The sequence below is a fragment of the Felis catus genome, chromosome D3 (genome assembly GCF_018350175.1).
Source record: "Felis catus isolate Fca126 chromosome D3, F.catus_Fca126_mat1.0, whole genome shotgun sequence".
NCBI classification, from domain to species: domain Eukaryota; kingdom Metazoa; phylum Chordata; class Mammalia; order Carnivora; family Felidae; genus Felis; species Felis catus.
In genome coordinates, this window is record NC_058379.1 from 89,426,239 (window position 1) to 89,453,845 (window position 27,607).

Genomic DNA, 27,607 nt, shown 5'->3' on the forward strand with positions numbered 1-27,607 from the left:
GAGGTGGGCTGTAGGACGCGATGCCTGATGCTTAACAATGCTTGCTCATACACTTTGAACTTTATGAAGAGTAGGTCTCATGTTGTATTCTTATCATAATAAAAAAAAAACGAAATAAAAATGTGAGGGGTTACCATACTAGTGAATGAACTGACAGACACTCTGAGGCAAGTTATCTCCTCCACGATTCTTAGGTGGGGGTCCCGCAGCCTTCGACCCCTGAGCTTTGCTGGGGCCATTCAGCCGTCTGGGTCTACCCATGCTTTCGGCATCAACCATCTATAGGTGGAGGGCCCTCTCACAAATGAAGGGGCACTCTTTAGAGCCGGCTTCATAACAAGCCAGGGCAAAGATGACTTGGCAGGCACCATCCACAGAACGAAAACAGCCCCTGCTCCTGCCCTGCCCACCCTAAGCCAATCCCTTCTTTTCAAGGCATAGAACACACTGGGTCTTGGCCGCTGTGACTTGCCCAAAGCCACCAGACATTAGGTTACAACTCTCTCCGGTAATGACTGTTCTTTTGTCCTTTGTTTTCCTCTCTACTGGGAATTAGTGCTCCCACAAGAGACGCGTCTCTCTTTCAACCTTGCAGAGATGTTCTAACTAATCTTCCTGACGGTAAGTCACTCAGACTTCTCGCATCTTGCAAGTCCTCGAGCCCTTTCCCTTCCTCCTACCACAACACGGCCAAGCGCAGAATCCGTGAGCGGCTCCTCAGCACGGAGGGCCGATGACGGCATCCAGGAGACAGTCTCCAGAGCACATTAGGTTAGTGGGTTTTCATGTGTGCATTCTGCCTGCATGAGCAGGACAGTCGGGGAGGAGGGAGACTGGATGGCCCAGAGCCATGCTAGGACCGGAGGGACTCAGCCTGCAATATGTAGTTTTTCTAACAGACCTTTTGAGTATCAATTACATGAAAGAAATACTTGTGTGAAAGATGGTGTCACAGAGTAAGTACACGTTAAATGTTGGCTGTTGTCGTCTTTATCAGGTCCGGAAGACAAAAATAGGAAGAAGACAGGGGGTCTCTACATTCATAGGGATGAATGTAGAAATCTGGCTGCAAAGTCACCCAGAAGGGGAGCCCAGGACACTGCTACTCACGGCTCATCAAAGCGCACCTGCAGCCACACACCCTTCCAGTCTACTAAGTTGCAAAGTTAGGAAAATTAAATGTGATCTATGGATTTGGCTGGAAAAAATTCTATGTCACGAAAGTGGGGTTTACATTGTGGTCTTCAGAGACAGACTATGACTCTTACTGGCTTGCTTTCTGAGGAAACACAGGCCCCACTCTCTCTCCATCCCCGGGAGCCCAAGATCCTGGTCCCACCCCAGACCCTCCTGTTCAAAAATGATTCCACGCAGTTTGCAGTAAAAAATTCAAATAGTAGGAGCAAAAACAGAACAACAGCAACAAAATGAGCCAAGTTAAAAAAGTAGGTGAAAGAAAATTATGCTGGAAATCACAAATTGAGAGACATCATTGTATAGTGGAATATAAACTTTAATTCTGAAATTGGCAGATGGTCAGAACCAAAAGGGAAACATTGTTTGCGTGCAAATTATTGTCTGGTAAGAGAAAGCAAGCAATTCATGGAAAGACATACATTTTACGTCTTTTTCATTATTTTGTTTAGCACATATTTAGTGAATGCCTACCGTGTGATAGGCAGTGTTCTAGAAGCTACCTGCCTAAAACGTAGTAGGTCCCTATGTTCACAAAACTAGCTGGAGGGTGTGTGTGGCGGCGGGGGCGGGGGGGTCGGAGGTAAAATTCCAACCAGATGTGCCAGTGAGCAGAGCTGTGTGACCCCAGGCAGGTTACCCAATCTCTCGGAGCCCCCACTGCCTGTTCCTAAAACAGGCATAGTAAGATCTACTCTCTAGCACATCTTAAGAAATGAAGTAGAATGAAATGAGGATTTGAAGAAATGAAATAAAAAGGCACCTAGTACAATGCTTAGAACACAGTAAGCACCCCTATTTACTTATTTATTTGTTTGTTTGTTTATTAATTTATTTTTAATTTAACTTATTGTCAAGTTGGCTAACATACAGCGCATACAGTGTGCTCTCGGTTTTGGGGTTAGATTCCCGTGGTTCATCACCTACATACAGCACCCAGTTCTCATCCCAACAGGTGCCCTCCTCACTGCCCATCACCCATTTTCCCCTCTCCCCCCCAACATTAACCCTCAGTTTGTTCTCTGTATTTAAGAGTCTCTTACAGTTTGCCTCCCTACCTCTCTGTTTGTAACTATCTTTGTCCCCTTCCCCTCCCCCCTGGTCTTCTGTTAAGTTTCTCAAGCTCCACGTTTGAAACATATGCTGTCTTTCTCTGACTGACTTATTTCACTTAGTGTAATACCCTCCAGTTCTATCCACATTGCTATAAATGGCAGGATTTCACTCTTTCTCATTGCCAAGTAGTATTCCATTGTGTATATAAACCACCTCTTCTTTATCCATTCATCAGTTGATGGACATTTAGGCTCTTGCCATAATTTGGCTATTGTTGAAAGCACTTTTATCAACACTGGGGTACAGGGACCTAATACAGTGCTTAGAACACATGCTTTAATTAGTTGCCTTTTTGGGGGGGGGGGGGACTTCCACTGTTGTTGCCATTAGCAGCCATTCACCATTTTAACAGGAAAGAATATTCTAGAAGATACCTGGGAGCAAGTTTTGACAAGGGAAGAAAACAGAAAATAGTCCAGAATAGCAACAAATTTATCTCCTCACACTTTTGACTAAAGCCACTTCCCTGTTTACTAAACAGCCCCGGGCTTCTCTTCCTGGTTCTAGTAAACACTGGAAACCAAACAGGGACTCCCTGTTTCTGGGGCCTAAAATTCCTGCTACATGCAAGCAACAGTTTGATCTCTGACCTCTCAGAACTCTCTTGCTGAAGCCCCACATGCAATGCTGACGCACTGATGAGTACATGAGACTGCAAGTTCCTTGGTGGGTGGTAACAGGGAAAAGTAAGCCCCTCTTCTCCATCATTTATGGACTGGATGACCACCAGTTAGCCACACAGCAGCCATCCCTGTGCGTAAGAGCAGCTTCCCATCCCCATTTGCAGACTCCCCTTTCTCAACACACAGACAAGAGGAAGATTCTCCAACCAGACAGAGTATCTTTGGCTTCCCATAATGCACACTGTCGTTTTGGTTTTGAAGTGGAAAACAGTGCCCTCAGTCATAGTACTTGGATAGCACCCCTATAACAGTGAAGCCAGAACACCCCCAACAGTATCACTGTTAGAAGGAAGCTGGACTTTGAACAGGGTGAATGGGTGCAGTGAATTTAGATAACTTTGTGTTCCTTTCTTATTTTAGTCCTCTGTCAAGGTCACATCAACCACAGCCTCCTCAGGGAGTAGGGACCAGAACCACCTCGAGCTATGAGCAAGCCATCTCAGCAGCTGGGCCAGCAACCAGCTGGACCCAGATCCTCCCCGCAAAATATGCAGAGTTAGGGGATGGTTGGTTCATTCATTCGCTCTTCAACTCTGCAGATAAATCTGGGAGGGCCAGGGTAAACCAAAACAGCTGTCATTGCCATAAGAAAGGTCCTTAAAACCTCTCAGAGCTTCAAGAATGGAGATGGACAACAGGATGTCACCCGGACATCATTATCTCTTGCTCTCTGAAGCCCTTCCCGACGTCACCCACTCCCCCCACTGCTTCAGTACTTGTTCTGCTAAGTGCTTGTGACATCACACTGTAATTCTTTACCATGTTCTTATGCCCATAAACCACTTCAGAGGGAAACAGAAGATGAATCCTAATGTACCGAGTGCTCCACACAAAGCTCATCATGTAACAGGTCCTAACTCATTCTCAGAGTAAGTGACTGGACGTCTATGAATGGTTCCAAATCCAGCTCCTGGACCTACTCCCTATCAGCCTCAAAATTTAACTTATGACAGGGTCACTTTAAACACCTATTCTTTAAAATCATATGCAATAGGGGCACCTGGGTGGCTCAGTCAGTGTAGCGTCTTGATTTCAGCTCAGGTCATGATGTCACGGTGTGAGATTGAGCCCCGAGTCAGGCTCTGCACTGACAGAAGTGCAGCCTGCTTAGGATTCTCTCCCTCTCCCTGTCTCTCTCTCTCTGTCTCTCAAAATAAATAAACTTTAAAAATAAAATAATAAAATAAAATAAAATAATAAAATAAAATTCTTAAAAAATCATACCCTATAAAATCATTTGAGCGACTTCCAAAAATTAGTTGGAATTTATAATTATGATTGGCATTATACCTAAAGAGTAATTTACCCTCGACAGTTTTTTTTAAGCAATTAACTTCAACTTTTCATTTTCCCATTTTCCTTTTCCTAAACTTTTGCTAATTTCATTGGCTGCCACGTGTTGTTCCTAAATCAACAGTATTCTGAGAACCAATGACTACAAGTCCATCGTACTGGACAGCTCCTGTGTCCCACCTCGCAGGCACACAGCCCACCCTTGCAGCCATGGCTTCTGTACAGTGAGAGCACCTCCCTGCAGCTGCCCCTGCACACATCGCACTTTCTGAAAGTGTAAGGTTTGCTGGGAACCCGCTCTTGACCAATGGCAAAGGGAAGCTGGCAAATACACGACCCTGTGTCCAGATTTCAGGCAGATTCATTCTGAGACACATCCTACATGACTCCTGGAATGAGTCTAGCTCTAGTTGTTCATAGCAGTGACCAACCTGGGAAAAGACACTTGGGTTGGCTTCCCTACCTGCCCCATTCGACTTCGAGATCCCTGCTTCTGCTCCCAGGAACCACTTCCCACAGGATGTCACCTATATGCCCACCCAGCTCTACTTCCTATGGAGAACCAGGGCCAAGAATTTCAGGAAGTGATGACTGAATCCCACCAGTGCTCACGCAGGTGGGACACAACTTTTCCATGCATTCCTTTCTTTTACTTAACATCTTCAGAGCAATTTTTCAGTAAAAGCCTACTATAAATATCCTTCAGGAAATTTCTCAAGCCTTTTTTCCCCTACACTTCCTCAAATATCTGAAGTCCCAAAGGAAATTATTTATGAGAAAAGGAAAAAAAAGACTATACCACCATAAATATGTAAGAACATTGAGGGCTGAGAAGAGATAAAGTATGTTTAGTAGATGATAGAGCACAGATCTTGCGATTTAGTGTTGGAAAAATAAAGGAAGTTGAGAATCAAAAAAAAAAAAGTCCAGTGGCCTTTCAATGAGCCTCTCATCTGATTTCTGTCTAGCAGGGGGAGGGAGAAGGGAGCACTTTCTTTCTGCATTTTCAGCACTTTCCTGCTACATTTCTCATGGCTCAGCATAGAATAAATGCTCTGCTGTTCTGTCTGCTGCACAGGCACTTGGAAGAGCCCCGTGAGCTTGCATAAACTCTTCCTACTGACGATGACCTAAGCCACTTAATATCGCCCAGAGCATTTTCTAACAAAAACACTGACGTCGCTCTGTGTCTCCAAAACCATGTCTCCCAGAGAGAAGGAACTAAGGCACAGAAACAAAGAGAAAGCTGAGACAGGGTCAAATGGAGACATGAATGTTGGACGAAAGAGCCAACATTGTGAATCAAGTCTGAATCCCAGGACAGAGTGAGAAATAAAAAGCAACATAGGCTCTCACCTCAAAATCCTCTCCAGACACTCCCTTGGGCATCTCAGGAGCCGAGCAGGCATCCAGTCAAATGTCTGAAGGAGAAACAGCAGGCAGAGTCACAAAGCCCAAGCAGTGAATTGGCCCTGTGGGCAGCAGGGCCAGGGGCATGCTCAGCCGTGGATATCCCATCCCAGGATGCATCTGGGCATACAGCAGCCAGGACTTTGTGAGGTCGCCATGTCCTGACCCAAGAGGATCGCTAGTTATTACCATCCAGTGTGGGAACAAGTTCCCGAAGCTTTCAGTTCAAGACTAACCACTTCCTGGAAAGGCAACTATACATACAGTAAATTTCTGTGTTTAAAGGGCTCATGTGCCAAAGAAACATTTATAATAAGGCAGTTTTATAGAAACCTGAGCATTCTTTTATTATTATTATTATTCTTTTCAGTAAATGTGTTGTTTTCTCCATCTTTTTTCAGAATGCTGTCTTGAAACAGGATCAATAGATGTGGATTTACTGCTCACAGAAACAATTATATACTTTGAGTACAAGGGATGTCATGGCAATAAAAAAATGACAGGCTCATCTAATCATCTCCCTACTCTTTATTCCACCATTTGGTGAAAGAAAAGAAAAGAAAAGAAAAGAAAAGAAAAGGAAAGGAAAGGAAAGGAAAGGAAGAAAGAAAGAAAGAAAGAAAGAAAGAAAGAAAGAAAGAGAAAGAAAGAAAGAGAAAGAAAGAAGAAAGAGAAAGAAAGAAAGAAAGAAAGAGGAAGAAAGAAAAGAAAAGAAAAGAAAAGAAAAGAAAAGAAAAGAAAAGAAAAAAGGAAAGGAAAGGAAAGGAAAGGAAAGGAAAGGAAAGGAAAGGAAGAAAGAAAGAAAGAAAGAAAGAAAGAAAGAAAGAAAGAAAGAAAGAAAGAAAGAGAAAGAAAGAAAGAAGAGAAAGAAAGAAGAAAGAGAAAGAAAGAAAGAAAGAAAGAGAAAGAAAGAGAAAGAAAGAAAGAAAGAAAGAAAGAAAGAAAGAAGAGAGAAAGAAAGAAAGAAAGAAAGAAAGAAAGAAAGAAAGAAAGAAAGAAAAAAGAGAAAGAAAGAAAGAAAGAAAGAAAGAAAGAAAGAAAGAAAAGAAAAGAAAAAAAAGAAAAGAAAAAAAAAAACAAAAGAAAAGAAAAGAAAAGAAATAGGTACAATCCAGTTGTTTCCCCATGAATATAAGGAAAACAGGTCTACTTCATAAAGCAAGACAGTGGTGTAAAGGCTACTAGGTGTTTTCTTTCCTTTCTGGTACTCAGACTCCGTAAGTGGTATTGTGCTATAAAGAATCCAGAAGAATAAGTGATGACCTTCCTGTTTATCACCAATTTTCATAACTGAGTTAGGAATCAGAAAACAAGAAAACATTCCTATGCCTTTGCGTTTTACCTGCCGCCATGTTTGCTGCACAGGTTTGATGATGATAAAAAAAAATTATACATAATCTTCCAAGTTCTTTCCAAAATAATGATATTACAAATGTACAGAGTGGCAGTTTTCAGTTTTCAAAGTGTTTTCCATCTACTCACTCTGTTCTTAAAACCACATACATTTTTCAAAACTATTTTTAATCTGGGACTCAGTCACCGATACAGAAATCCAAATTTTCTTAATGACAAACAGTCTTTGATCTCAACACTCAGAATATGCTGTTTTAATTAATGAAAAGGGAATATAAGTAAGCTTGCTAAAGTGATTTATTTCATTCAAGTAAATGATGACAAAATCCACCAGCAAGAGACACCCAGAAACTAAAATGTACTGCATTGCAACATGGACCAAGACTGCACTAAGACAGAAGAACAACCCAGGATTTTACAGTCTTACACTCAAGCAAGGAAAAGAGCAGGAGGAGGAGGGGAAGGTGGGGAAGGTTGGGGGGGGGAGGAGGAGGAGGAGGAGGAGGGGAGGAGGAGGGGAGGAGGAGGACGAGAGGAGGAGGAGGACGGGAGGAGGAGGAGGAGGGGAGGAGGAGGAGGAGGGGAGGAGGAGGAGGAGGACGAGAGGAGGAGGAGGACGGGAGGAGGGGAGGAGGAGGAGGACGGGAGGAGGAGGAGGAGGGGAGGAGGAGGAGGAGGAGGGGAGGAGAAGGAGGAGGAGGAGGAGGAGGGGAGGAGGAGGAGGACGGGAGGAGGAGGAGGAGGAGGAGGAGGAGGAGCAGAAGGAGAAGAAGAAGAAGAAGAAGAAGAAGAAGAAGAAGAAGAAGAAGAAGAAGAAGAAGAAGAAGACGACGACGACGACGACAATCAGGTATAATGAAAATGTGATGACTATTATATAATGGAAATTCACTTCATTTTTTAATGCTATGTCTCTCTAGCCTAATTGACTTAAAATGCTTAGGCACAAATCCCGGTTGCCAATGGCCAACAGTGGCATTTAATACTGGTGCCCAAAGTATCAAGAGGGGTGCCTGGGGTGGCTCAGTCCATTAAGCATCCAACTCGTGATCTCAGCTCAGGTCATAATCTCATGGTTTGTGGGTTTGAGCCCCCTGTTGGGCTCTGTGCTGGCAGTGTGGAGCCTGCTTGGGATTCTGTCTCTCCCTCTCTCTGCTCCTTCCCCACTTGCTCTCTCTCTCTCAAAATATATAAATAAACTTAAAAAGAAAGAGATTTGGTAACTTCTGTTTCTGTAATAGAAAACCCTTCCCAGTGTCACACCAGCTTTTGGCAAAAGCCAGAGTAGACGCCTGAGCTCCTGCACCCCAAGGCTGAGGAAGGACCCTCAGTTCAGGGACAGACACCCTCCTGTACAGATGGAGAGTCATTCTTGTGGAATAAACAATCATAGACCAACTGGTATTCAACGCCCTGATGCAAGTAAGTAATTATTCAGGAGTATAATTGCTGTGAACAAAGGGAAGATTAATAGAGAACACAGAGCCAAGATGATGAAGAAAAATCAACCAGCACTGAACGAAAATGGATGGTTTTCCCTAGTTTCAGAGCTGGAAGAAACAGAAAATTAGCATCACAGTTCAAGCCTCTTCAGACTACTTATTACACACTGGTGTTTTCAGTAAGAGATGAGGTGATTTTTGTAAAAGATGAGGCCACCCGTCCTTAGATATGTACATACACACACACTCATACATGTGCACTTAGCTACTTATGCCTGGGTTAACCAAGTAATATCTGGATGTCTCTGACTCTACAGTACGGTTCGGTCCACCTCCATCATCTTTATGATATCCCAAGTGAAAGAATCTCCTTCAGTTCATTTTTATGAACTCCAAAAACACAGATTAACATTAGTAAAAAAAAAAAAAAAAAAAGGTCCTAATAAATAGCACCCTCTTAACAAATTTCAATGTAAAGACATTTTTTGTCCCTGAAGGTCCCACCATACATGTGGGAAACAAGAAAAATCTAAATTAGCATGTGGTTAAAAAGATTTGATTTGAAAAATTCAGGCTGTGGGCACATCCCTGTTTAAAGTCAGGAAGTAGAAACTGAGGGTCCCCTAAATTCCTTTCAAGTTCCATCAGTCTTACAGCTGTGGATGGCTCCTTGTCCAGATCCTTCACCAAATTTTTATTCTCTGCAAGCCTCCCTTCAAAACCTGGAGAGCAACCACTTATACCCAGGTCAGGAAGCATCTGACCAAAAGTCACTCCCCATACTAATAATCTAAAATTGTGGAACATTACACAATTGCTGTCATATTTTTAAAGCAGAGAAAGCGTATGATATACCATTTTCTTCCTGAGGGTTATTGGTTTTCTGAAGGGCAGCTGGTGCCTTTCAACACCCACAAAATAAATGACAGAGTACCTCTGATGGCATTCCGGCGATTTGTCCCTTTGTCCTGTGATGCATGTATTCACAAGATAGGAGCCCCGGGAAACCCACAAGGCCCTGACTGGGGAGTAGAGGCTGCTGCCATCAGCAAGGAGAGAATAAAAGATACAAATATGAATGTCAAAATCCTAAGAAACAGGGCAATACCAGATTCATTATGCTGCCTGACCAAGGGTTTCTGTCTAAAAATGAATCCAATATTGATGACAGTGTTCAAACAGGAGAGCATTTTCAGAAGCGACAGGTTAATTTTTTTTTTAACCAGCGCCAGTCTCGTACAAATCTCAGAATACCAGAGGTCTCAGGGCTTAAATGCCCACAACCATGCCCAGAAGGATGTGGATTCTTTCTGTTTTGTTTGTTTGTTTGTTTGTTTGTTTGTTTGTTTGTTTTAACAAAAAAGCTTCTTGCTGGATATATAAATTAAACAGGATCATGATAACATTTTTTTAGCAAATACATAAAAGTGTAAATTACCACTCTCCCGAAAGAACCAGCATGGATACTTGGTGAACATATTTCACACATCTTTCTATAAACACACACACACACACACACACATGCACACAAATGCAATTATATCATATATGATGACTGTATTTATATTATTCCTTCCCACCACATTCAGGCGTTTATATTTTGAAGAAAAGATAGAACATGCTTTGCACGTTGTTTTTCTAAGCCACCGTCTGTTTATGTCACTTATGTGGGATCTTTATTTTATAGCTTCTGGATTTCTTATCTTCCTTAGAAAGGTATCCTCAATTCTTAGTCATCTCAACCATCTTTTTAAGATTTAAGTGGTTTTTTTTTTCATTTACTTTTTGAATTCACATGAAATTTTGTGTTTTTTGTGTGTATGAGGTAAGGGTCCAATTTTATTTTCTTCTAGATAAATTTCCATCTGTGCTAGCAACATTTATATATATATATATATATATATATATATATATATATATATATATATATAATATGTATAACAATTGAATTGAAATACTAAGTTTTTCACATATTAAATTCCCATATATCTGAGATCTATGATTCTCTTTTATTTTATAAATAGCTTTTATTAAGCTTTATTAATTTATTTACCTTTTATAAAGGTAAGACTATGTATTCCCTTTTGATATCTGACATTATTTTCTTGCTCATTCTCAGACATTTATCTTCTATAGCGAGCTTTTATCTAAATTGTCATTCTAATTAGGATTTAATTGTCTATAATGTATAAATTTTAGAAAAATGTATTAATGATTTTCAGTAATTAAACATTTCCATCCATGGTCAGGTATATCTTCATGCTAGTTGAAAAAAAACTTTTTTTATCCCCCCCAAAACTTCTATAATAATTCTTAATATAGATTCCCTATTAAAGTCATTCCTGAATAGTTCATAGCTTTTGTGGTTATTGTGAATTACATTTTTCACATTTCTGTGTTCAGCTGGTAATTGATAACAATTAAGAAGCTACTGATTTTTCTGTTATTTTTATACTTATCTTTTAAAGTCAAGCCTTCTGGGTTTCTTTTTATAAAATCATATTTCCAGGCAAAGGAAATAGTTTGCTTTTTCTCTCCATTATTCAAGAAGCAGAAGTGACCCTGATACTCATTCTAGGGTGTCCCATTTTGCCAGCAAGCCAAGCTGTACTCAAACTCAGCTGAGACCTTCTTCCTCTGGCCGAAGGTCATTGTGATGCCTCATGGCCATCAAGGTCCATGCTTTCACCAAGATCTGCAGGTGCAGGGCAACTGGCTCTCCCAGAAACTACTGGAAATACCTATCATTGCACACCCAGACTGCTTGGTTTCAGTCTTTGTGACCTTCCACAGAAGAAGCTCCTTCCTTGCGTTCATCCTGCAGGAAGAGAGATTGACGAGAATAGCAGCATCCTTGGGGGATGGAACACGGGCCATGTTCAGAGATGCCCAGGCCCATCTAGGCTTTCCAGGATGACAAACTGGGTCTCCACACATCCCGCTGTTCTCTTATAAACTCTGGTCTTTGAGTTTTCCCTTTTATCAGTAAAACCTATTCCTTAACCAGTACCCTGTGACATTGTAGAATTCACCCTGACCTCCTCCCTGACAGGAGGTAGCCCAGAAAGGATCCTTCTGCGAGGATGCTTTATTTTCCAAACTGCACAGCAATTATTTCATGTTTTTCTGCCGTGAAATTTAGTAGAATCTGCAAAACAATTTGAGTGATTTTGTTTTCACTGATTCATTAATTTCACCTATTCATTAAAAAGTGAATAATTTTGTCTGTGTTTAGAAATCAGTCTGTGATTTTACATTTTAATCATTGACAATTTTTGAGAAGAAATTTCAATAGATGATGGGGATTTAGGAGTGCACTTGTGATGAGCACCAGGTGATGCATGGAAGTGTTGAATCACTAGTCATATTGCACACCTGAAACTAATATAACACTGCATGTTAACTATACCAGAGTTAAAATAAAATTTAAAAAGAAAGGAAAAAAATTCAATACATTGAAGTAGTTTCCATTTATTTGTATCTTAGTTTTTACTTTATCAATACAACAAAAATGAACAAATATTTTTACTGTTAATTATTAATATCAAATATTTTCGATGACCCCTGACAATACCATATTGGTTTTCTCCTCCACTTTTTGATGTATTATGTTGATATGTTTCTTAATATTGAACCTTCCTTGCTCTCCTTGAATTAACGCGACTTGGTCAGTGTAGTATTCTTTTTATTCTATTTGTTAACACTGTATCTAAAATGTTTATACCCCTATTCATAAGTGACATTGATCTACATTATTCTTTTTGTACCACCTGTATATGTTCGGTATTTAATTTTTACATGCTTCAGAAAGTGAGTTGGGACCTTCCCATCTTGATATATAATCTGGGTTAATGTAAATGACTTGGGAATTTTCTTTAAGCATTATATAGAACTTATATATGAAACTATCAAAACTCTTAGTGTTTTTGTAACAATAGGTTTTCATCCCATATCTAGTATCTTCTAACGTCTATTTGAATTTCCTATTTCATTCCAAATTGACAATTTATTGTTTACTGTAAAATCATCAATGTCCTCTAGGTTTCCAAATTTGACGCCAGCGAGTGCACATAGTAATCTCTTATAATTATTTTCATTTCTTCTGTTTCTCCTTCCTGTTTCTAAGTCTTGTTTAATTTGTATCTTTTTCCTTAGAGGGCTTATGTATTTATAGGGCTTTTCAAAAAATAAGATATTTTTCACTTATCTTTAGTACACATTTTCACATATATTTCAACTTCTATTTTTGCTAATTCTGTTTTCCTACTTTCTTTTCTTAACTTTGTTCTATTATAATTTCTCAAATGAGTATAAACTCCTATATTCTTGGCCTATACTCTTATTAATCAAGGCAGCAAGGACCAACTGTCATTTATCCCATATATTTTGTGTTATGTAATCCTTTTCATTCTTTCTTAGATTTCTCCATTGTTCTCATATTATTTAAAACTATGTTTCATATTCTTGTTGTCAATTTATAATTTCACTTATTATTACCAGAGAGTATGTCCTGTGAAGTATCTTGGTTATTTTGCTAAGGTTTCCCTTGTGGCCAGTACACGACCAGTTTTTATTATTTCCCTAAACATAAAGAAGAGAAAAATAACTATATTCTTAATCCAAAGATATAAATTATATATTTAAATTTATCATTATTCAATTTCTTTCTGCCTTTACTGATTTTTGACCTACTGAACCTGATTTCGAAAGAAGTACATTAGAATTTTCTACTTTTTTTTTTTTTTTTAGAGAGAGAGAGAGAGCAAGAGTGGGGGAGAGGGACAGAGGGAGAGAGAGAATCCCAAGCAGGCTCCACCCTGAGCCCAATATGGGTCTCAAACCCATGACCCTGGGATCATGACCTGAGCCAAAATCAAAAGTCAGATGCTCAACCAACTGAGCCACCCAGGCACCCCAAAATTTACTACTATTTTAATCAGATTATTTCATTTCTAAATGTTTTTAGGTTTACTTATTTAGTTTGAGAGAGACAGAGAGAGAATGAGCAGGGGAGGGCAGATAGAAAGGGAGAGAGTCCCAACCAGGCTCCGCATTGTCAGTGCAGAGCCAGATGTGGGGCTTAAATTAAAAAATCATGAGCTCATGACCTGAGCTGAAACCAAGAGTGGAACGCTTAACCCACTAAGCCATCCAGGTGCCCCTCATGATATTTCTTTTTAATGAGTGGGTATCTTGTGACTCTAAGATGTCACTCTGTTACACTGAGTATTTTTGATTTTCATCCTTAGGTTTCACCTTGCCTGATACTGTTGCCATCCTTGCTCTCCTCCTGTTTCCATTGTTTTCCAAGAACTATTTTCCCACCATTTTATTTCTAATTTTGGCTTTTTCCATTCCATCTTGTATTTCACTTTCTGGCTTTCCCTTTTTCTTCTGTCACGGGTTTGGTCAAGTAAACACTCATGTCCCTATCTTTTTTTAATTTCTTTTTAATGTTTATCTTTTATTTTTGAGAGACAGAGAGAGACAGAGTGTGAGCGGGGGAGGGGCAGAGAGAGAGGGAGACACAGAATCCGAAGCAGACTCCAGGCTCCAAGCTGTCAGCACAGAGCCCGACACGGGGCTCGAACCCACAAATTGTGAGATCATGACCTGAGCAAAGTCAGATGCCCAACCAACTGAGCCACCCAGGCACCCCAACACTCATATCCCTATAGATTATTGTTTATGTAGAAGGTCCTCCTGTCCTCTGACACTTTCCTAGTAGTGATCTCTCCTCAGACTCATTATCAAACACATATTTATTTGTTTTGTCAGCCATCGGGGATTCCTAACATTATATTCTCCCTTCTTCTTCTCCTGCCCCTTCCCCTGTTATGGGAAATCTTTGGGATATTTTTGCATTCTCTTCCCCTAAATGAGAAATTTCACTTATTCTTTCCCTTTCTGTACCATCACTCACAACACTGACTCCTAGGTTCTAGTGATGTAATTTAACACTTTTAATGCTTTTGCTTCTGGATGATTAGATTTTTTTAAAACTTGAATGTAATTATTTATTTTTAATTCTATTTTATTTTATTTTAAATTCCAGTTAACATGCGGTGTTATATTAGTTTCAGGTGTACAATGTGGTGATTCAGCACTTCCATACATCACCTGGTGGTCATCACAACTGCACTCCCCAGTGCCCATCACTATTTAACCCATCTGCCCCTCCTCTGGCAACCCTCAGCATTTTCTCTATAGTTGAGAATCTGTTTCTTGGTTTGTCTCTCTTTTTATTTCCTTTGCTTGTAGATTTTTAGTAACTACCACAGGATTATTCTTGCTAACTTCTGCTTCCTCCTCCTTTTAATCCTCTCCCACATAAAGTGTCTGTGGTGGTACATTTATTGTTTAGTTAGAGTCTATTTCTGTGTATTGTCTACAGATGGGGTTTATGGATGATACCACCTCTGAATCCTGGATATGTGTAAATATCACTCACCCTGGCAGGTGATGATATCTTTGCTGCATATAGGTATCCTGGAATAAGAATTCTTCTTGGAAATCTATGCATATTATCTGATGAGCTTCCAAAGCTGCAAATGAGCCATTTCTAATCTTCTGTCTGTCCCTCATAAGTAACCTATTCATTCTTTCTAAGAATGTTAAGGTTTTTCTCTTTATTCTCAGCAACAGAAAGTTAGCCAGAATATGTCCGTGTGTGTCCTTTATATCAGTCTTCGACGAACTTCAGGGACACATTTAACTCTACAGACTTAAGTCCTACTTCAACTCAGAGAAATATTATTCCATTATTTGCTTAATTATGAAACTTTCAGAAGTTTTTTTCACGGCTGATGTTTTCTGTGTGTTACATTGCTGGGATGTGTCCCTTTCATCCCTCTTTATATTTTTATCCTATGTTTTGAGACAGTCCTTCCTTAGTCTTCCCAGCACTAATTTCATCCTCACCAGTTAAAGAAAAAATGTCACATTTTCAGTTCTGAAAGTCTTGTGTGCTATATGTAATAAATCTTATACATTCTAATTATTTTTGTAATTTCACATGTCATTCTGTCCTTCCTTTCTCCTCATTTGTCATTTTGTCTGTTTTTATCCACTCACTGGGGCTCAGATAGAGCTGTTGAGAGGCTTCAAGTGAGAGCAATCCCTACTATAACAGAGAGTGTGAGAGTGTGTGTGTGCATGCATGTGTGTGCATGTGCATGTGAGTGTGTGCATGTGCATGCATGTGTGTATGCATTCGTGTGCATGTATGTACGTGTGTTTATGCATGTGAATATATGTGCATTCACATGCATGCGTGTGTGCACAGAAATCCAGGCCTTCCCCAGTCAGGGGGCGGTGTTCCAGCAGGTAAGCAGTAGTCCCTGTCCATGGTACCAGGAGGAAGCATCTCCCTTCTCTGGTCTTAGTCTCCAGCCTAGAGAAGGGTAAATGGGATAGACTCGGCCCATATACTCAGCAATTTTTCTTTCTAGAAGTGTAGCAGGTCTCCTTAGGGATTCTTGCACATGGGTAAGTTCTAGCCATCTTCTGAGAAATTCACAGATCCTCAAGAGCTCAGACTTCCTCATAATCCCACCAAATTCCAACTCCAGTGATCTCTGCTTTTTAATCCCCAGACCCCATACGGGGACTGTCCAGGCTGTGGCAGAGCCTGAGCCTCACTCTTGGCCCACATTTGGGCCACTCTTTCTGATAAATCCTACTGCTATTTGGCTTGGGAAAGGTGGGGGAATAGTGAACAGTTAATAAAGGGGAGCATTGGGATACATTCAAACTTCCATCTCCCCAGAATCCTCATGGTGTACGTACTGAGAGACAGGGAATTAGAGCAAAAGCACAAAAGGTTTCAGAAGGGTAGTACATACATGCTTAACTATAGGTAGTATATCATAAAAGGAGAGCAAAAATATTAAAATCTTTATGATTTATCCAGAGCAATTGGGGAAGAAGTGTTTAAAAGTACATAAATAAATTTTAAAAAAAAACTCTGTAGACTTTGCATTGTCACATATGTTTAGGCTCCAGTAAGCCATCTTGAATATCTGAAATATGGCATAGCTATTTCATACATATGTCAAGCCTCAAATCTGTGGCATATTTTATTCAGTGCTTTTTACATTATAGGTGGTTTTTAATTTAGACCCACCAGGTCATTTAATATGCTGATAGGTTAAAACTTGGCTAATAATTGCTATCAGAATACTTCTAAGTTAACTAATTTGCAAGAAGAAAGAAAAATCAGCAATCTTGTCAGAATGTTTGTTTTTGCTAAGAGACCCCATTTCACCCTTTAATTCTATCCATCAAGTCTAAGTGCTTTTTTATGAGACAGAAGAGTCAACATTTACCTGGAACTGATGAACACCCTTTGATTTTCATCTGGAATTGAAAGACAAGTCATTTGTCATCAAGAATAATTGCAAAATTAATCAATTCAGGATTCCTCACATTTTTTTAAGATTTGAGCTGACATTTTCCCTTCACATCTATGGAATACAACCCTAGATATACTGGCTGCAAATGACATTTTATGACTTTTAATCAAATATTCAGCTCTAGAAGACAACAGCTTATAAAAGTGACCTGTCTCAGTTTCCATTATCATTTTGATGAGAGCTGCCTTTCATCCCATAGAAATTAAATAGCCAGAAAGCTTTTTTCAGATGTTCATTTAAATTTGAAAAAAAAAAAAAACAAAAACAAAACCAAAACCTGAGAGCATGTTCATTGCTCTCAATAAAACAGAGTTATTTTTTGACTAGAAAAGAAATCCAAGGGCATTCAGCAGAAACCAGAGCAGAACAATGTGGCAATAGATTCAGGCAGAGTGGAGAAAGTGTGGTCAGTTGAGTAAGGAGCTGATGAGGTCAAGATTAAAATCCAACCAAAAATATCAGTGGCTTGACCAATATGATAAGGGTCCTGATCAAGAATGAAGGCAGAATGGCTTGCAGCTAGGTTGAGCAACAAAGCCCCGGAAAAAGGTGACAAGGCACTCAATGGGGTAAGTAACACGGACAGCTCCAACTGAGCCCTCCTTTCAACCTGCTGCCTTAGCCTGACCACCAACCAGCAAAGCAGGAGAATTCTTTCTGAGGCCTCCCAGGAGCAAGTACTGGTCCACAGTTAAGGACCTAGGCCTCATCCGCAAAGAGCCCTCAGTTGGCAAGTTGGGGGGTTGATTTCTGGCCCAAGAGTTGATGCCAGGATTCTGCCCCTGTCTAAGGCCATACCATGGGTCTCTGTGTGAGGTTCCTGCTCTCTTTCCTTTAAACAACAAAGGGGATCACCCAAATAATGAATGCCCAGAAAATTCTGATAAATTACAGAAAGTAGAGGAAATTGAAGGAATCACAACTGAAAGCAACAGACAAAAAATTCAGGAGGAAAAAATATATCGAAGTACTTTTCCTCCATTAAAATAAGGTCTCTAGGACAAAGGGTGCTCTCTTTTTACTCATCATAGCCCTTTTTAATATCAAGCCTTTGTGTAAGGAAATAACAGAATGCAATGTGTGGGAGGGACAAGAGCCTTAAGAAACCCATGTGGCTGCCCTGGGAGGTGTCAGACACTGTTATCACCCCCAGACCCTAATCTGCTGAAACCCCAAGGCCTTGCCTGCTTCATTTCATCTATCTCAAGAGCAGGAGCCAGCCATGGCTAAGCCTGGCAATATTCACAGTCCGGTGCCACTGGGGTTCTTCCCCAAGTCCTTTATTCCATATGGTGTGGTAAGCATTCCTCACTTCCCAGCTGGCACCATACTACAGGTGTTTGTACATACTGTTGCCTCTGTATGAAAAACCCCCTTCCTCAGTCTCCTCCCTACTGTCCCTGACTGACTCTTATCAGTGTAGAAGCCACTTCCTCCAGAAAGTCTATCTTGGCAGGTGCCCCCTCTTATGTGTTCTTCATTTGAATATAGTGTAGCATTTATTATATATAGTATGCCATTGCTCTTTTAATGGTCAACCTTCCCCACTAGACTATAAACTCCTTGAAAATAAGACTTATACCTTGTTCACTGCTCTCTTATGAGTGCTTTCCATTATACCTGGCTAATGTGTATTTACATTTATTGAAGGAATGAACCTCTCTGTCTACCTAGAATAGTCTTCCCTCCTAAAATAATCACAATTTGCTTACTTTTCATATTCTGTATATAGTCCACAGACAGAAAATGGTAATGAACTTGGCTTCAAGTTAGAGTTGAAGTGGGATTTTGCGGGGGTGGGGGGGTGACTATAGTAGATAAAGCAGTTGTTTATCTACTATAAACAGTTGTGCTGTGGTAGTTGGATGGTTTCTGTACCTATAGCATATGCTATTGCTATAAAAGTTCCTGTCCCAAATTTGTTCCTTCATATCACCATGGCCCCTCTGAGTGTTCTCACAATGGTCTTGGAAATATTATGTACCTTAAGCAAAGCCAAGAAAGCTCTGAAAACTAATGGATCTTTGAGGAAGCATTGACTTTTGATGTTTTGTGTACCTAAAGTTTTTTTAATTAAAAAAAAAAACATTGCATTTCAGATTTATTGTGACATAAATTATTGTCCTCAGTTGCAGGGTATTTGTTATATCTCAAATACGCTAGTAGGTTACATGGGGTTCAGCAAGGTCCTCCATGATGTACACAAATTTTCACGCAACTATTGACCTCCCAAACACTTAACTACTAACAGCTTACCGGAAGCCTTACCAATAACATATACAGTCCATTAACACCTATTTTGTATGTTATATGTATTACATGCTGTATTCTGACAATAAAGTAAGCTAAAGAAATGAAATGTTAAGAAAATAACATGACACTATACCATATTTACAGAAAGCAATCCCCATATAAGTGGGCCCACACAGTTCAAACTTGTGTTGCTCAAGGATCAACTGTACGACAGTATCTCATTCATCCAGGGACTTATTTAAACTTTTAGCCCTCTTTTAAGTGCAGATAGTGTTGCTAAGAGACTCTGTGATACACACATCACAAATCCCTAGACCATTGCTATTTGCCTCTTCAGCCTCAAAGCCATCCTCAGAGCCTCGTAAGCCCTCTGGGATTTGTCAACCCACAAGTATTAAACAGAGAAAACCAAAGGACACATTGGAGATGCTGAATTCCGCTACAGAGGCTGCAGATGGGGACAACCAGGGGAGCTAAGAATTGAGATGAGAGAAAAGAGAATACATATCTACTGATTTTATTTTTATTAAGTGGCCTAAGTGGAGATAGTTGTAGTCATTATAGGCTTCACTTAGACCTTCACTTTACCATAAACACAAGTCCAAAAAATCAGATAAAACTACCTGAATAATAAGTTGAAAACGATGCCTGTATCCTTGATACTAAAGTTTCTACAAGCATGAATCAAAGGTCTTTTTTTCTCAGATTATATTTGTTAAACCAACAACCAGACTTTGTGAGATTTCTGTAATAGTCTTATTAAGCAATAACACCTAGACTTGTCTGACTTCCCTATTTTTTGGTACTTCTCATAAAAAGACAATGTATGATAACAGGAGAACTTGAAGCCCCAGTGCACCTATAGTTGACCTATGCTTCAAAGGGTATCGCAGAGGAACATCAGGCCCAAAATGCCGTGCACGATAACCTGAAAAGGGTCCATGCAAATCCAACCCTGCTCTCCATCCAAGTCTGCCTTTCCTGGAGGTGGAGTGCTCTCTTCAAGATGCAAATCTGGGGGGCGCCTGGGTGGCGCAGTCGGTTGAGCGTCCGACTTCAGCCAGGTCACGATCTAGCGGTCCGTGAGTTTGAGCCCCGCGTCAGGCTCTGGGCTGATGGCTCGGAGCCTGGAGCCTGTTTCCGATTCTGTGTCTCCCTCTCTCTCTGCCCCTCCCCCGTTCATGCTCTGTCTCTCTCTGTCCCAAAAATAAATAAACGTTGAAAAAAAATTTTTTTTAAAAAAAAAAGATGCAAATCTGGCTGTACCACCCCATGCCTCTGACCTATGACTCGTCAGACAAAGACACACCTTGAATGTGGCCCACTACGCCCTCCATTCTTTGTCTTTGCCCCCTACCTTTCAGATTCACCTCCTACCAGTTCCGTTTGCTCTCTGCACCTCCCCAAACAGAGCTCTCTCGGTCTGATGCTGTCACAGACTCGGTGGCCAGGCTGCCACAGGAGTTGCTCTCCTGGGCTGCTTCTTCATGCACCTGTCTGTCCAGTTCCAATCCACCCTCTGTTCCTTAGCTTAATCATTGTCTCATCAGACAACCCTGCCCTGCTCTCCCTGTCTAGGTCGAAGAGCCCTGCCGTGGTCTCACAAAATCATGTGCTCTCTCTGGGGCTCTTCTCCCAGTTGTGATTTTACTTATGTATCTATGTGGCTATTTGGTGGCCTCACCCATTAAATGATAAACTTCATGGGGTTCAGAGACCATATCTATTGCTGTTCATCAGTGAATACCCAGCACCTAACATTGCCTGCAATATAGTACGTGCTCAGTGAATATTCCTTCAATAAAAGTGCAAGGGAAAACAGAAAAGAAAGAGGAAAGGGAGGTGGGGGAAGGAAAGAAAAGGGGGGAGGGAAGAAAAGGGAAAGAAGACACCAGACTTACAAAAAGTAAACCAACACATGCTAGTATTTCAATGAATTTAGGGTGAAATTGATAAGTATTGGAGAGAAGCCTCAAATTCTAAGTCTGCTGTTATCTGTTAACTGACCACACGATCAACCCTCTTGGGAGTCCGGTTGCTGCCTCCTTGGAGGTTCTTTTACAAAGGAAGAAGGAGTTAAATTTCCCCTTCAATGGCTTTATCAATCAAAAATGTGCAATGGGGTTTCCAACGAACCTTTAAAGTTGGCCCTCAAGACATTTCTGAGCAAGGAGGTGGGTGCCTTTCACATCCCAGAAGCTCTGTGCTAAGGAAAAGATCACTTCCAAGTAGGTCATCATACTAAATTGATGAGTTTTTAGCAACACACTCTTCCAGGTTCCTCCAGTTCCTCTTCCACCTTCAGTGTTGACACGTAATGCTTTATTACCTCCTGATCAATATTATTGACCACGCTCACCAAGTATCTAGCCACCTCTGGAAACCACAGAGGCAGTATGCCGTATTGACTTCAATTATAGAATCCATTGTCTCATCAATAAACCATGGGAAAGAACAGTATGCTCTATGCTATGTTACAGCATATTGGGTTACTGTAATGAAAATTAATTATTTGCACATAAAACTCTTTAGAATAGTGCCTTGCACACACAGTAAGTGCTCATTACGTGTTAGCTGTTTATTTATTTACAAGAACTTCAGAAATTCTGTCTCTGAGAAAGTTGCGGCAAGAAGGCTTTTGAATTCCTTTCTCAGCTCAGGCAGAACACTGCCCACAACTTGCTACGTTAATTAAACCATGCCTTCTGTGTTCTAGTTTTGCCATTGTTTCCCTGGTGTCCCACAGGATGAAAGTGTCTGCCCCTTACATACCCATGCCTTCTTCCAACATGCTCAATGGGCCATAAATTCCAGCAAAGCCAACAACTTTGGCTCTTTCTGAGTCTCTGCCTGAGGTTGGAGACAGTATGTGCTCAGTTTCTTGGGTGCTCCCGATGTGTCTGCTGGGATGGGGAGACTTCCTTTCACCCCCAAGTACTCACCCATTCTCGGTGGGCCTCCTTTCAGTCTGATGGCATGTGCCCAGCCCCAGGGAGCAGATGTCCTGTCCTCACTCCATGCCAGCACTTCCAGGCGTTTGACGCAGGATAGTGAATTACTGTATCTATGAATAAAAATATTAAAAGGTTTCTGTTTCCCAGATATCTTCACTCCATGCGCATGTTTTAAAAATGTCTTCTTTCCGGCACCAACTTCCTCAAGGCACTCTGTTACAATGGCTTTTTGATAGACTGACCCACTTAACTCCCAAGATCAAACAAACTCCAGGTTACATCAATTTGAGCCAAAAAAAAAAAAATGCATGCCCCCGGCTTCTGTGGCTCCTTCACAAATAAGGCCCACTCATCTCAGTATTTTGGCCCATTCTCTTATCTCTGGACTCAAGCTGAAGATGTGTGAGGCTGACTGATTCATTAATGCTGGTGAAGAGTTTATTTCATTTGCCTGTAAGTGTGGAGGGAGGGTATAGATACAAAGCAAAGAATCAAGGGCGTTTTATTCTTAAGTAACTATAAAGAAATTTATAAATTTTAAGATACTTTCAAAATAGCTCTCTCATTCCTAGCACCAAGTCTCTATAATCAACAGGAGAAATTACATATTTAAATAGGTGTAGGTGAGTCAATAAATGAGAAATTTAATTCCTAAATAATATCTCTCCACAAACAGAAATAAGATATGAAGGGGGTACCTGGGTGGCTCAGTTGGTTAAGTGTCCGGCTCTTGATTTTGCTTCAGGTCAAGATCTCATGGTTCATGATTTGAGCCCTGCATTAGGCTCTGCACTGACAGCATGGAGCCTGCTTGGGATTCTCTCCCTCCCAATCTCTCTGTGCCTCTCCCACCCACGTGTACATGCTCTCTCTCTTGTTCACTCTCTCTCTCTCCCTCAAAATAAATAAACTTTAAAAAAAAGAAATAAGATATGAAGGGTCAAATATTACATGGTGTTAAAGTATTACAAGTTCCACACGTTCATTTTGTGTAAAATAAAAATCTATCATAAGAAGAGAGGAAGGTTCCTTGAGAATGTGTGTATACTTTAGGTCAGAAAATGTAACTCTCTCTCCCTCTCTCTCGGCCCCTCCCCTATTTACACTATCTCTGTCTCAAAATAAATAAGTAAACTTAAAAAATTAAAAAGTGTAAGAGTAGTCCTATTTAAGAAATGTCTATAGGGGGTGCCTGGGTGGCTCAGTCGGTTGAGCGTCCGACTTCGGCTCAGGTCATGATCTCACGCTCTGTGGGTTCGAGCCCCACGTCGGGCTCTGTGCTGACAGCTCAGAGCCTGGAGCCTGCTTCCGATCCTGTGTCTCCCTCTCTCTCTGCCCCTCCCCCGCTCTCACTTTGTCTCACTCTGTCTCTCAAAAATAAATAAATGTAAAAAAAAAAAAAAAAAGAAATGTCTATAGCAACTTACATTTTATTTTATTTTTATTTTTTAAGTTTATTTATGAGATAGAAAGCATGAGTGGGAGAAGAGAAGAGACGGGGGGGACAGAGGTTCCAAAGCGGGCTTCCAATATAGAGCTTAAACTCACCAACCATGAGATCATGACCTGAGCCAAAGTCGGACACTCAACCGTCGGAGCCACCCGGGCGCTGCAAAAGCAACTTACATTTTAATGCGCCGTTATAATCTGTTTGCAAAACAAAACAAAAACAGAGCAAGCTCCTACCTGAACACAGACAATAATGCACAGGCCAGGGAAAGGATACTTACAATTACTTGCATTATGTAAAGCCAAGGGCTAATTATTCAGAGGGTAAACTGAGGTAACAGTGTGCATTGACAGAAACCATAATTTTCAGAGATCCTTTCTGTTACTAACTAGCGATAGAGTCATTATTATACATCCACAAAAGACTTGACTTAGACACAAAAACTGGCGGGGAGAGGGATGGCAGACAAGATTTATTTAGGAAGCATTCTCAAAACAGCAAATAATTGCCAGAAAGTAAGACCCAAAAAAAGTCTGAGTCTCATCACAGGTAACAGCAATGAACAGATCACCCGAGCAACGGTTGGGGTCGGTGCCCGGGGGAGATGAACTTCGTGCTTAAAACTTAAAAGATTGGATCAGGATTATAAAACCAAGTTTGTATAAAATGTTCTCTAGATGGGGCGCCTGGGTGGCGCAGTCGGTTAAGCGTCGGACTTCAGCCAGGTCACGATCTCGCGGTCCGTGAGTTCGAGCCCCGCGTCAGGCTCTGGGATGATGGCTCGGAGCCTGGAGCCTGTTTCCGATTCTGTGTCTCTCTCTCTCTCTGCCCCTCCCCCGTTCATGCTCTGTCTCTCTCTGTCCCAAAAATAAATAAATGTTGAAAAAAAAATTAAAAAAAAATGTTCTCTAGAACCATATATTCTTACCAATATAGTTTATATACAAATGTGTCTGAGTAATTAGATAATAATGCTAAGGATGCCATTTTGGTAGATGAGAAGTTAACACAGTGTAAAATGCATTTGAAACAGTGTCACTACAGAAAGGAGAAATATTTATTCTAATGTCACCCCCCAGCCAAAAAGTTAATATACATATAATCAATTATCAGAATTATCTGGGTGGGAGGGTCTCTATCACCAAGTGGGTGAGAAATTCCACATCCGCTCCACAGATGGAAACCCTTCTCTTGAGGAGAGCTGCCAAGACCACAGGGCTCCCTCTCCCCAGCTCCCAGTCTGGGACCCAGGATATCTGACAGGGAGCCCGAAATACATGAAATGAAACAGACACAACTGAGGGAAGAAATAGACAATTCACAATACCCACTGGAGACTTTAACACCTCAACATTAGACAGAGTAAAGGACAGTGGATAGAATAACTAAGCAGATGACAAAGAAACCAAAGATTTGAACAACACCATAAGACATAACACATCTATACAGCACTGCACGCAGCATCCACAGATGCACTTTCTCCTCAAGTGTACCTGGAACTTTTTCCAGGATAGACCACATATGAGGCCATAAAACAATCCTCCCAAAATCTAGAGGGTTGAAAAGATATAAATGGTATCCTCTGACCATAATGGAAAGTCATTACGAATGGATAAAACATTTGGGGGAAATTCGCAAATACATGGAAATTAAATACTCTCTCTATTTACATGCTGATTATGTAATTATTGCATCACTCTGTGATTATACTGAAAACCACCGAATTGTATACTTTAAATGGATGAACTGCAAGGCATGTGAATTACGGCTCTAAAAATCTGTTTATTAAAAAAGAATACATACTTCAACACACACACGCGCTCACACACACATGCCTACCGTAATTTAAGTACATACGTGAAAGGGAAATTTTATAAAATAAAAAAAATTTGAAAAATTGATTTGCTTCAAAATATTATTTTAGTTTGTAGGCTCCTTTGTACATTCAAAATAATTTATTTGCATATTATTTCATAACATTTTGTGACTGATATGCATGTCTTGAATGTTCCAAGGCATTTTGTTGAGATTAAGGAAACCTTAAATAAAAGTCATCCCCATCTGAGTTCATTTCCTTTATCCTTTCCCTTGTCCAATATCAGGATAACAAAAAAGCCTCTAAATATAGCTGTGTTTCACATGAGGAGCCCCAGTAACTTGAAAAAAAAATGAAGAAACTGTTTTTAAGCACACAGTGAAGACTTTTTCTATGTCTCAGAAACTCTTCATCTGTGAGCCAGTTATTATTTAGTTATGGTAGTAATAACACAGCAAATTAAAGCATCATTTTTGCATTTTCTCCTATCAGTGTTTTTAAGATTATCATAAAATTTAAGCAGAAATCTATGCACAAATAAAATCTAAACAGCAATGTCTAATCTCTTCCAGAGAAGGGCTCAATACATACCAAGCTGTTTCCATTTAAAATCCTTTAAAATACCAGTCACAACAGGCAGAAAGCACATAACCATAACAATATAACAGCTGCCATTTATTGAACACTCTCTGCTAGCCAGGCACTAAGCTAGCATTCTTCACTCATTATCTCATTTAACCTTCAGGGCAACTTTATAAAAAACGTATCGCTAACATCCCTACTTTCCACATGAAAGAACTGGAAGTTAGAGAGGTAAAACAATTTGTCCAAGGCCAACACTTCAGCCAAGATCAAAAGCAGGTCTTTCCACAAGGCAGACAGCCCATACTGATAGAGCTGCAACGGTTAGTGAAATACTGAAACAGTGTTGTACTGGTTGGTAAATGGCCACTTCCCAGCTCTCCCCAGTCCTACCTTCCCACTGCTCTAGCTACCTGGGCACCTCTCCAGGACCCTCCCACCTCCCCACAACCCAAAGCCGATGACTTGGCCCCTGCTCCGTCTCTACCTTCTGACTGGCTGTGCCCATGCCCGTGCCTTAATAGTTGTTAAATATTTAACATAACCCCCTCCTGTCAGCCTCCAAAATCCATGCACCTGTATACGACTCTGTCCAGAAATCCTGGGAGAGTACAGTTGATGACCGAGCCAACATTGATTTCAGTCCAAGTCAGCTTCCTGGGGGTGTGGCCTTCGTACAGGTCAACATTGCTGATTGCTATCGCAGCAGGATCCCAGCTCTTACTACTGCACGACACAAACCCAATACGCCGTTAAGCAGAGACTGACGTGCATCCTTCCCTTCGGACCTGCCCAAGTTGAGAGAGGAAATGAGAATGAAGGTATCGGCAAAACCGCTTCCCACTAAGGTGTCTCCAATATAATTATTATCAAAATTGTCATCATCACCAGGCATTTACAAAGTCTCCTCACTTTAACTGAGCAATGGAGCTGTTTTTCATTTTCTCACAAAAATCATGTGAAATAGGTTAACTTTGCTCATTGTAAGGGGGAAAGGCCTGGATATTGCACAGGGTGAGTAGCATTCCCAAGGCACCTGGCAAACGAGAAGAAACTACTCTTGAGTGCTCTGTTTCATCAAGTACTGCTGCCTTTTTTATTTGGTCTGCAACAGGAAAGTGAAGGCGCGGTTGTTTTAAATATTTCGGTTCAAAAAATGTTTTGGCTTGAAGTAAACTACTGAGAAAAAAAGGAAGTTTTATGTGGCCAACTTAGTTATAATTAGTCTATAGTCTCCCTTACTTTCCTCCTAGTTACACATTTAGCATCATAAGAAGGATGATGTACATGCACACACACACACACACACACACAAACACATTAGAATAAACAAATCCAGTAAAGTTGCAGGATGCAAAATCAACATATAAGAATTCGCTGCACATTTTTCACACAAATAACGTGTCTGAAAATGAAATCAAGAAAATCATCCCATTTCAAATCACATCAAAAAGAATAAAATACTTAGGAATAAGTTTAAGCAAGGAGGTGAAATATCTACACACTCAAAACTATAAGACATTGCTGAAAGAAATTGAAGATATTAAAAAATGGAAAGATTCTGTGTTCACAGATTGAAAGAATTAATGTTGTTAAAATTGTTCATACTACCCAAAACAACCCACAGATTCAGTGCAATGCTTATAA

General features: G+C 40.5%; 1 long non-coding RNA gene across 1 annotated transcript in view; it reads right to left on the reverse strand.

The window, feature by feature from the left end:
• Positions 1-27,295, reverse strand: part of LOC111557348 — a 194,849-nt gene extending 167,554 nt beyond the window's left edge. The window contains exons 1-2 of the long non-coding RNA XR_002737398.2: positions 26,537-27,295; positions 22,101-22,222 (exon numbers count right to left, since the gene is read on the reverse strand). This is a non-coding gene — a long non-coding RNA (uncharacterized LOC111557348). The remainder of the gene's footprint in view (positions 1-22,100; positions 22,223-26,536) is intronic.
• Between the last annotated feature and the right edge of the window lie 312 nt (positions 27,296-27,607).